Source organism: Hemibagrus wyckioides, linkage group LG17, assembly GCF_019097595.1.
Source record: "Hemibagrus wyckioides isolate EC202008001 linkage group LG17, SWU_Hwy_1.0, whole genome shotgun sequence".
Classification (NCBI taxonomy): domain Eukaryota; kingdom Metazoa; phylum Chordata; class Actinopteri; order Siluriformes; family Bagridae; genus Hemibagrus; species Hemibagrus wyckioides.
Window position 1 is genome coordinate 20,550,110 of NC_080726.1, and position 10,429 is coordinate 20,560,538.

Sequence of the window (10,429 nt, forward strand, 5' to 3'; positions counted from 1 at the left end):
AGAGTTGTTGGCAATCTACCTTTTTGAAAGGAATCATTATACATCCTTACCAAAACTGGAACTAGTAAATTCGAATATGCCTTATAAAATTCAACTGTAAACCCATCAGGGCCTGGGGATTTCCCATTCTGCATCAGTCCAATGGCCTGTTGAACCTCCTGAGGAGAAATGGGGCTGCCTAATTTCTTAGCTGTGTCTTCGTCAATTCTGGGATAATTTAATGAGTTTAAGGGGCTGTGGATCTTTGCTGAGCTTGAAGAGTACTCTGAGGTATAAAGGTTAATACAGAAATCTAGAAAAGCCTTGTTGATGTCAGCCGGGTCTGCTGTAAGATTGCCACTAGAAGAAATAATTCTTGGAATTAATGTAGAGGCACTAGCTGCATGAGCCTGTTGAGCTAAAGAGTCTACCCGCCTTATCGCCATTTTTAAAAAAAAAACGTTGCTTGGTTTGTCGTAGTTGACTCTCTACAATATGAGTCATCAAGCAGTCATATTCTGATTGTAATACAAGTCGCTTTTTGCAAAGGGTGGGGGAGGGGGAGACCGCATATGTTTCATCAAGTTCAAAGATCTTATCTAAAATGTCCTGCATTTTAGCCCTTACAGTTTTACGCAAGTGTGAAGTGAAAGAAATAATCTGACCCAGAACAAAAGCTTTAAGAGCTTCCCATAAAAAACCACTACTAACCTGAGGTGTATCATTGAAGTCAATGCACCAGATTAAAGTCGCCACCTATCAATATGTGATGATTGTCGCTGTTTGGGCTTTTAGCAAAGAGGTTAATAAAGAATTGCTCATCATCCCAATTCGGGGCATAGATCAAAACTAGAACCACTGGAAGGTTCTGCAACAAGCCTGATACAATGACATAACGACCATTAATGTCCTCAATAGTTTGCGCTGGCTCAAACATTATGGTCTAGTATTAGTATTAGTCTAGACTAATAATTACAGCAGCCCCTCTAGCCCTAGTAGAAAATTTGGAATGAAACACGATTCATTCAACCTTTTTTAAGTCGTTGGACTTCTGATGTTTTAAGATGTGTTTCCTGTAAAAATACAATATCCCCTTTCAAATGCTGCAACTGTGTCATTACCTTCCTGACCTTAACAGCCTTGTTCATTCCTTTGGTATTCCATGATATCAGGAGTACACCATTACCCATACTCGCAGTGTCAGCAATCATCTAGAATTAGTTGTGTGATCGAGGAGACTGGAGACTGTATGGCGAAAAGAGTATGTAGTGTATGGATAAAACTGTATGGAGAAAAGAGGAAAGGAGACAGTGAGAGAGACAGAAGAGAGGAAAGGGGAAAAAAACGGGGGGGGGGGGAAGGGAAATTTAAAAAAAAACACACACACACACACACATAACAGCACAACCCTAGATGTGGCCAAAAAACACCACACAAAAACACCCTTCCGAAATACAAGTATTCTCTGAGCAACACAGCTCAATGCTTCCATTACTTCCAACATCTTATTCCCACCACTTACATAAGGGTCAACCCACCATCTTGTAAAAATAAACAATAAAATATTACTAATAGTTGAACTAAGAATTATAACTTAATAGGCACAGGCAATTTAAACTGAATATGTACACATGCCCATATATGAGCATTCACTGAGTAAACAAACTATTCAGAACCAATACGAAATGTGACAACATCTACTGTAAACGTCGCAGCAAAGTCTAGTCAACAGGTGTGTATACAGCGACCAAAAAATCCAAAGTGAGCCTGAGGGTACACATAGTTCAATTCAATTAAATTTATTTTGTATAGGGCCTTTTACAATGAACATTGTCTCAAAGCAGCTTTACAAAAGAAGAAAACAGAGAAAGGGGAGGGGAAAAGAAAAAACAAAATAAAAAAATAAAAAAATAAATAAACAAATAAAAATAACTTAATAACTAGAAATAAGTCAATCATTAAGTTTAATAATTAAACTATTTTATCCCTAATGAGCAAGCCTGTGGCGACAGTGGCAAGGAAAAACTCCCTGGGATGGAATAAGGAAGAAACCTTGAGAGGAACCAGACTCAGAAGGAAACCCATCCTCATTTGGGTGACACTAAACAGTAAATAATGTAACTGGAACTGATTAATGTCCTTTCTACGACAGAAATCAATGGCCCATGAGGAACTATTAGGTCAGTGTAGTTTCTAAGGTCATTATAGACACTAATACTTTGCTGTCACAAGCTGACAGATGTAAAGGTAGATCTGTGACTGTATGAAAGTCCCCAAGTGGCTCTGTCCATGGCTGTCTCCTGGTCCACACAGATCCATCCACAGCATCAGTGGGCACCAACAAGTGACGAGACTCCGGCCAGGGGTAGGGCAGTGGTCACAATGGAACTGGCAAACAGTGGGAGCTCAGGAGTGGGGTGTATAGCTCGACAGAGAAAGACAGAGAGAGAAAGATATTAAGTATGATTCTGATCATGTGATGTTTAAGACAATGTAGATTATGTGTAAAGTGCAGACAGGGACTCCGGCAAGACTAGCTATGACCGCATAACTAAAATGGAGAGCCAGAAGGTGACAGACATGAAGGCTTCCCGGGACATAAAGCGTCCAACCACTTCACAGTCAGCAAACCTGAGCAACTTGCGAGGGTGGTAAGATGACAGCATCCCAGTACACCAAACACTCTATGCCCATGAACCTTCCAGATCTGCTCCTTTATCTAAGAACTATATATTAAAAGCTTGACTAAACAAATGTGTCTTCAGCCTAAACTTAAACATTGAGACTGTGTCTGAATCCTGAACACTAATTGGAAGGCTGTTCCATAACTTTGGGGCTTTGAAAGAGAAAGCTCTGCCCCCTGCTGTAGCCTTTGCTACTTGAGGTACTACCAAATAACCAGCACCCATTGATCGGAGTAGGCGTGGTGGATCATAAAAGACTAAAAGATCGCTCAAGTACTGCGGCGCAAGACCATTTAGTGCTTTAAAGGTTAGTAACAGTATTTTATAATCAATGCGAAATTTGAATGGGAGCCAATGTAGTGTGGCTAAAATAGGAGTGATGTGTTCATATCTTCTGGTTCTAGTTTGGACTCTAGCTTCTGCATTCTGGACTAACTGGAGCTTGTTTATGCTCCTACTGGAACATCCAGACAGTAAGGCAGTACAATAATCCAACCTAGAGGTAATAAAAGCATGAACTAGTTTCTCTGCATCATGAAGTGACATCATATTTCTTATCTTAGCGATATTTCTGAGATGGAAGAAGGCAACCCTAGTGATATTATCTACATGAGCTTCAAATGAAAGACCAATATAATAAAAGAGTCAATATTCACACCATGATCTTTTACTGCTGGACAAGATGAAACCGAAAGACCATCCACCGTTACTCTGTAATCAGAAAGCTCACTTATAGCTGCATGTGGTCCTAGTACTAGCACCTCTGTCTTGTCCGAATTAAGCAGGAGGAAGTTAGTGGCCATTCAATGTCTAATGTCCTTTACACATTCTTCTATCTTAATAAGCTGGTGTCTCTCATCTGACTTAGCTGAGACATATAGCTGTGTGTCATCGGCATAACAGTGGAAGCTAATACCATGCTTATGAATAATTGCACCAAGGGGTAGCATATATAGGGAAAAAAGCAGTGGGCCTAAAACAGAACCTTGTGGAACACCGAACATAACCTTGGTATGCATAGAGAAGTCACCATCTAGATCTACAAACTGATATCGGTCAGTCAAATAAGACCTGAGCCAGGAGAGGGCTGATCCTTTAACACCAAAAACATGTTCTAGCCTATCAAGTAGAAAAGTGTGGTCAATAGTGTCAAAAGCTACACTAAGATCCAGTAGCACCAGTAAGGAGACACAACCCTGATCCAAAGCCAGTAACAGGTCATTTACCACTTTAACCAGTGCTGTCTCTGTGCTATGATGAGGCCTAAATCCTGAGTGATACATTTCATAAATGTTATTTCTATGCAGGTATGAACATAACTGCTGTGCTACCACCTTTTCTAGGATCTTGGAGATAAAGGGCAGGTTTGATATTGGTCTATAGTTAGACAGCTGACAGGGGTTGAGGTCTGTTTTTTTAATCAGGGGTTTGATAACTGCTAGCCTAAAGGACTTAGCCAGTGCTTAGGGAAGAATTAATGATTTTTAGAAGGGGTTCGGTAGCTACTGGTAATATCTGTTTAAGGAAAGACGTGGGTAAAGGATCTAGGATACAGGTAGAGAGTTTTGAAGAGGAAATTAGCGAAGTTAGATCAGGCTCTAAGTGGAGTGAAGCATTCTAAGCTCTGATCAGGAATAGCTATATTATCTAAGGAATTATCTAACAAATAATTTGGTTTTAAATTAATAGACTGAATTTTTTACCTGATATTGTCAATTTTTTCATTGAAGAAATTCATGAAGTCATTGCTGCTAAATATAGATGGTGTGTGCTTTTCTACAGTGGTTTTACTCCTAGTTAGTTTTGCTACAGTACTAAATAAAAATTTAGGATTGTTTTTGTTATTTTCGATTAGGGCAGAAAGATACGCTGATCTAGCAGTACTAAGAGAATTTTTGTATCTCAGGAGGCTTTCCTTCCACGCTAACTGAAATACTGCTAATTTAGTTTGACGCCATTTACGTTCTAGTTTCCTAGCTGATTGTTTTAAAGCTCGTGTGTGGTCGTTGTCCCAGGGTGCTAGTTTCTTCTCGTTAATTATTCTCCATTTAAGTGGAGCTACAGTGTCTAGGGTGTTCCGAAATATTGACTCCAGGTAATCGGTCGCCTGATCAAGTTCTGTGGGGTCAGACGGTGAACCAATCATGCGAGATAATTCTGGGAGACTATTGGTAAATCTCTCTGCAGTAGCAGACGTAAATGTACGCTTCATACAGTAATGTGGCAATTCGAGCATCTCGTGTCTAAGACACATTTTATATGAGACAAGATAGTGATCTGAGATAACTTCCGACTGTGGAAGATATACACTATATTGCCAAAAGTATTCGCTCACCCATCCAAATAATCAGAATCAGGTGTTCCAATCACTTCCATGGCCACAGGTGTATAAAATCAAGCACCTAGGCATGCAGACTGTTTTTACAAACATTTGTGAAAGAATGGGTCGCTCTCAGGAGCTCAGTGAATTCCAGCGTGGAACTATGATAGGATGCCACCTGTGCAACAAATCCAGTCGTGAAATTTCCTCGCTCCTAAATATTCCACAGTCAACTGTCAGCTGTATTATAAGAACGTGGAAATGTTTGGGAATGACAGCAACTCAGCCACGAAGTGGTAGGCCACGTAAACTGACGGAGCAGGGTCAGCGGATGCTGAGGCGCATAGTGCGAAGAGGTCGCCAACTTTCTGCAGAGTCAATCGCTACAGACCTCCAAACTTCATGTGGCCTTCAGATTAGCTCAAGAACAGTGCGCAGAGAGCTTCATGGAATGGGTTTCCATGGCCGAGCAGCTGCATCCAAGCCATACATCACCAAGTGCAATGCAAAGCGTCGGATGCAGTGGTGTAAAGCACGCCGCCACTGGACTCTAGAGCAGTGGAGACCCGTTCTCTGGAGTGTTTTTCAGGAGCTGGGCTTGGCCCCTTAGTTCCAGTGAAAGGAACTCTGAATGCTTCAGGATACCAAGACATTTTGGACAATTCCATGCTCCCAACTTTGTGGGAACAGTTTGGAGCTGGCCCCTTCCTCTTCCAACATGACTGTGCACCAGTGCACAAAGCAAGGTCCATAAAGACATGGATGACAGAGTCTGGTGTGGATGAACTTGACTGGCCTGCACAGAGTCCTGACCTCAACCCGATAGAACACCTTTGGGATGAATTAGAGCGGAGACTGAGAGCCAGGCCTTCTCGTCCAACATCAGTGTGTAACCTCACAAATGCGCTTCTGGAAGAATGGTCAAAAATTCCCATAAACACACTCCTAAACCTTGTGGACAGCCTTCCCAGAAGAGTTGAAGCTGTTATAGCTGCAAAGGGTGGACCGACGTCATATTGAACCCTATGGATTAGGAATGGGATGTCACTTAAGTTCATATGCGAGTCAAGGCAGGTGAGCGAATACTTTTGGCAATATAGTGTATGCTGTCTATATTTAATCTGAATGTAAAAATGAGATCCAGAGTGTGACCTCCACAGGCTATACTCTGTGACCTCAGAGTATAGCCCTGGGGGTCTGTAAATAAAAATTAGTGGGACTGACTCTGTGGACTTATTATTTGTAGCTGCATACTTTAGGTTAGTATAAAGAACTTCAAATGTGTTGAATTGATGTCTGGGTTTTTGTGTGGCGCCTAGCTTATTATCATGAATAACTGCGACACCTCCTCCCCTGCCTGTTAGACGTGGTTGGTGCATATAGCTAAAACCAGGTGGACAAGCTTCATTTATTGCTACCTACTCGTTTTGTTTAATCCATGTTTCTGTTAAGCAAAGAACACTGAACTCCTGATAAGTAATCAGTTCATTAATAATAAGTGCTTTAGTTGACAGAGATCTTATATTTAACAGTCCTAGCTTCAGATCAAAGGTGCTGGCTGTGCATTCACTATGGTCTAGTTTTATGTTAATCAGGTTACTAAAACAAATTTTCTGATTTCTGTTAAAACATTTTCGTTTCGGGCAATAGACACCATCTCAATGTTATGAACCCTGAGTGACGACTCATTGCAGCTAGCAGACGGTCGGATTAACCTGCTTGTCTGCTCCCTGGCCCTGGATTGTCACCAATTAACTAGATCTGCTCTAAGAATATGTGCTATGCTGCAAGAAAGAGCAGCACCCTCCCAAGTGGGATGGACACCGTCCCATCATAACAGGCCAGCCTTGCCCTCAAAAGAGCTCCAATTATCTATGAAGCCCACATTGTTTTCAGAGCACCACCTGGACATCCAGCAGTTCAGCGACCATAACCTGCTGTAAGCTACATCGCCATGCCGCATTGGGATGGGGCCAGAGCATACTACAGCATCGGACATTGGACATAGTGCACACAGCCTCTCCATAGTGGCTAACAGGATGCATTAATAAGGCTAAAATATCCAGAACATATGTAAGTTAACATGCAACAATCAAACAGCAACCACTGAAGTCTATATAATAATCAAAACATCAAAAAATTAAGTTACCAACCGAACCAACCAAAGATTACTGCATCAGTCACACCAAATTTAATCCTCAGCAGAACGTAAAGTTGCGATAAAATCCTTGGCTTCAGCGACCGATGCAAATCTTTTCCTGTTACCCTCTTTTGTTAAGATAGTGAGCCAAGCCAGGAACATCAGCGCCGGTTTCAGGCCCAGTTTATAAAGTTCAGACATCACCTCTCTGTACTTGGAACATTGTTCCACCACCTCTGGAGCATAATCTTCGTAAATAGCAATCGGACTGCCATGGTAATTAAGCTTCCCCCTCTCCACTCTTGCTTCACAAATTATCTTTCCTTTCAACTGAAATTTATGAAGCCAGACGAAGCTGTACTCACAATTCGACGATTTAAAAACAGATGATTTAATTCGATTTTTGACCCCGGATCCATGCTGGCCAAGTGAGAACAAAGGACGCAACCCGAAGCGGCGGCCCAGGGGGAAACGAGCTGGCGTCAGGAACAGCCTAGCATCCTACTCGCCAATGTCCAGTCGCTGGAAAACAAGCTCGATGACCTCAGGGCCAGGGTAAAGTTCCAGAGGGACATTCGGGACTGCAATCTCCTCTGCTTCACTGAGACATTGCTGAACCCTGCGGTGCCGGACCATGCCATCCAGTCGGCCGAGTTCTTCTCGGTTCACTGCATGGACAGAACACTGGAATCGGGGAAGTCAAGGGGAAGCGGCGTGTGTTTAACGGTGGACAGTAGCTGGTGCGACAGCGCGAGCGTTGTTCCTCGCACACGCTCCTGTGCATCCAACCTGGAACTATTGAGCATCAAATGTCATCGGTCATAGTCAGCGCCGTTTATATTCCGCTTCAGGTGGACACGGACACTGCTTTATGCCAGCTGCATGAAGCTCTCACTCAGCACCAGACAAAACACCGGGATGCTGTGCTTATTGTGGTGGGGGATTTTAACAACCTCAAAAGCACCAAACTTTTATCAGCACATCAGCTGCCCCACCAGGGGTGAAAGGACACTGGACCACTGCTATACAACATTCAAAGACGGCTACAAGGCACAATCTCGCCCTCCATTTGGGAAGTCTGACCACGCCACCATTTTCCTCATGCCAAAATATAAACAAAGGCTCAAGCAGGAAGTTACAGCTCAGAGGGAGGTCTCACTGGACGGACCAATCGGTGGCCGCTCTGCAGGACTCTCTGGATGACGCAGACTGGGACATGTTTCGGGGCAGCTCTGATGACATCAACATATTTACGGAAGCGGTTATGGGATTCATCGGGAAACTAGCGGATGACACAGTTCACAAAACTATCATCAGAACGTTCCCCAATCAGAAGCCCTGGGTGAATAAATCCATCCGCGATGCTCTGAGATCCTGCTCCGCTGCATACAACATGGGGCTCACCAGTGGAAACATGGACGAGTATAAAGCTGCATCCTACAGCATGCGCAGAGTGGTGAAGGAGGCGAAGCGGCGCTATGGACAGAAACTAGAGTCACAATATCAACAGAGTGGCTCTAGGAGTCTGTGGCAGGGACTAAGAACTATGATGGACTACAAAACACCATCTTCCAGATCGGTGAATGCGGACGCTTCTCTGGCAGACGAGCTAAACACCTTTTATGCTCCCTTCGAGGCTGCAGCTCACATCGCTAACAGCATTAGCAGCGCTAGGCAACACACGCAGAGTATGCTGGAGAGGAAAGCATCATCTCAGAGCACAACGTGAGAAAGGCTTTCAGGAGAGTGAATACCAGGAAGGCAGCAGGACCAGATGGCATCACGGGTCGAGTCCTGAAGGCCTGTGCCGACCAGCTTGCTCCTGTGTTCATTGAGATCTTCAACCTCTCCCTGGAACAGTCTATAATCCCGATGTGCTTCAAATCATTGTTCCGGTCCCCAAGAAACCCCAGCCCACCTGCCTGAATGACTACCGCTCAGTGGCCCTTACTTCAGTAGTGATGAAGTGCTTCGAAGGACTAATCAGAGATTTCATCACTTCTTCCCTGCCTGACACCGTGGACCCGCTACAGTTTGCGTACCGTCCCAACCGGTCTACTGAGAATGCCATCGCACACCTCCATCATACAGCCCTGAGCAATCTGGACAGCAGAAGGGGGAATTATGTCAAAATGCTGTTTGTTGACCACAGTTCAGCGTTTAACACCATAATTCCCTCCATACTCACCACTAAGTTGGAGATCCTGGGCCTCAGCCCATCCCTGTGTAAATGGATCTCCAACTTCCTGACAGACAGACCACAGGCGGTACGGTTGGGCAACCATGTCTCACCCTCACTCACCCTCAGCACTGGAGCTCCCCAGGGCTGTGTTCTGAGCCCCCTGCTGTACTCTCTGTATGCCTACGACTGTGTGGTCACTTCCAGCTCCACCAACATCATTAAGTTTGCGGATGATACTGTGGTGGTGGGCCTGATCTCCAACAACGACGAGACGGCCTACCTAGAGGAGATTATGGAGTTATGGTTATGGTGCCAGGTCAACAATCTCCTCCTGAACATCAGCAAGACTAAGAAGCTGATAGTGGACTTCAGCAGCAAGCAGGAGAGGAATTACCAACCCCTGACAATCAACGGGACCCTGGTGGAGAGAGTGGACACTTTCCGGTACCTAAGTGTTTATCATGCAGGACCTGACATGGTCCTGTCACGTCAACACCCTGGTGAAGAAGGCCCGGGCAGCATCTTTATCATCTTAGACACCTAAAGGACTTTAAACTACCCTCAAAAGTGCTAAAGACATTCTACACCTGCACCATTGAGAGCATACTGACAGGAAGTATCACAGCCTGGTTTGGAAACAGCACCAAACAGGACAGACAAGCTCTCCAGAGGGTGGTGGCCTGGACCCTATATACAGCAAGCAGTGCTGGACCAAGGCCAGGAAGATAATGAAGGACCTCAGCCATCCCAACTATGGACTATTCTCTCTGTTGCGGTCTGGGAAATGTTTCCGTTCCTTGAAGGCAAACACAGAGAGAATTAGGAGGAGCTTCTTCCCTCAGGCCATTCGGGCCCTCAACCTCAACCAGAACACCTAGAACCTGGGCTTTCTAGACTTACCCCACACATGAACATTACATTCTACCTCAGCTGATTGTTGCAGACACAATAATTGCACTACTTGCATACTCTGCACTACTCTGCACACACAATAACTACACTCACTGCACATCTTTGTGTGCATACTGCACCGACACTTTACTGTTACAATTGGTATTTGTACAATACTGTTAAAATTGGACATTTATATTTTCCCTTATATATATATATATATATATATATAT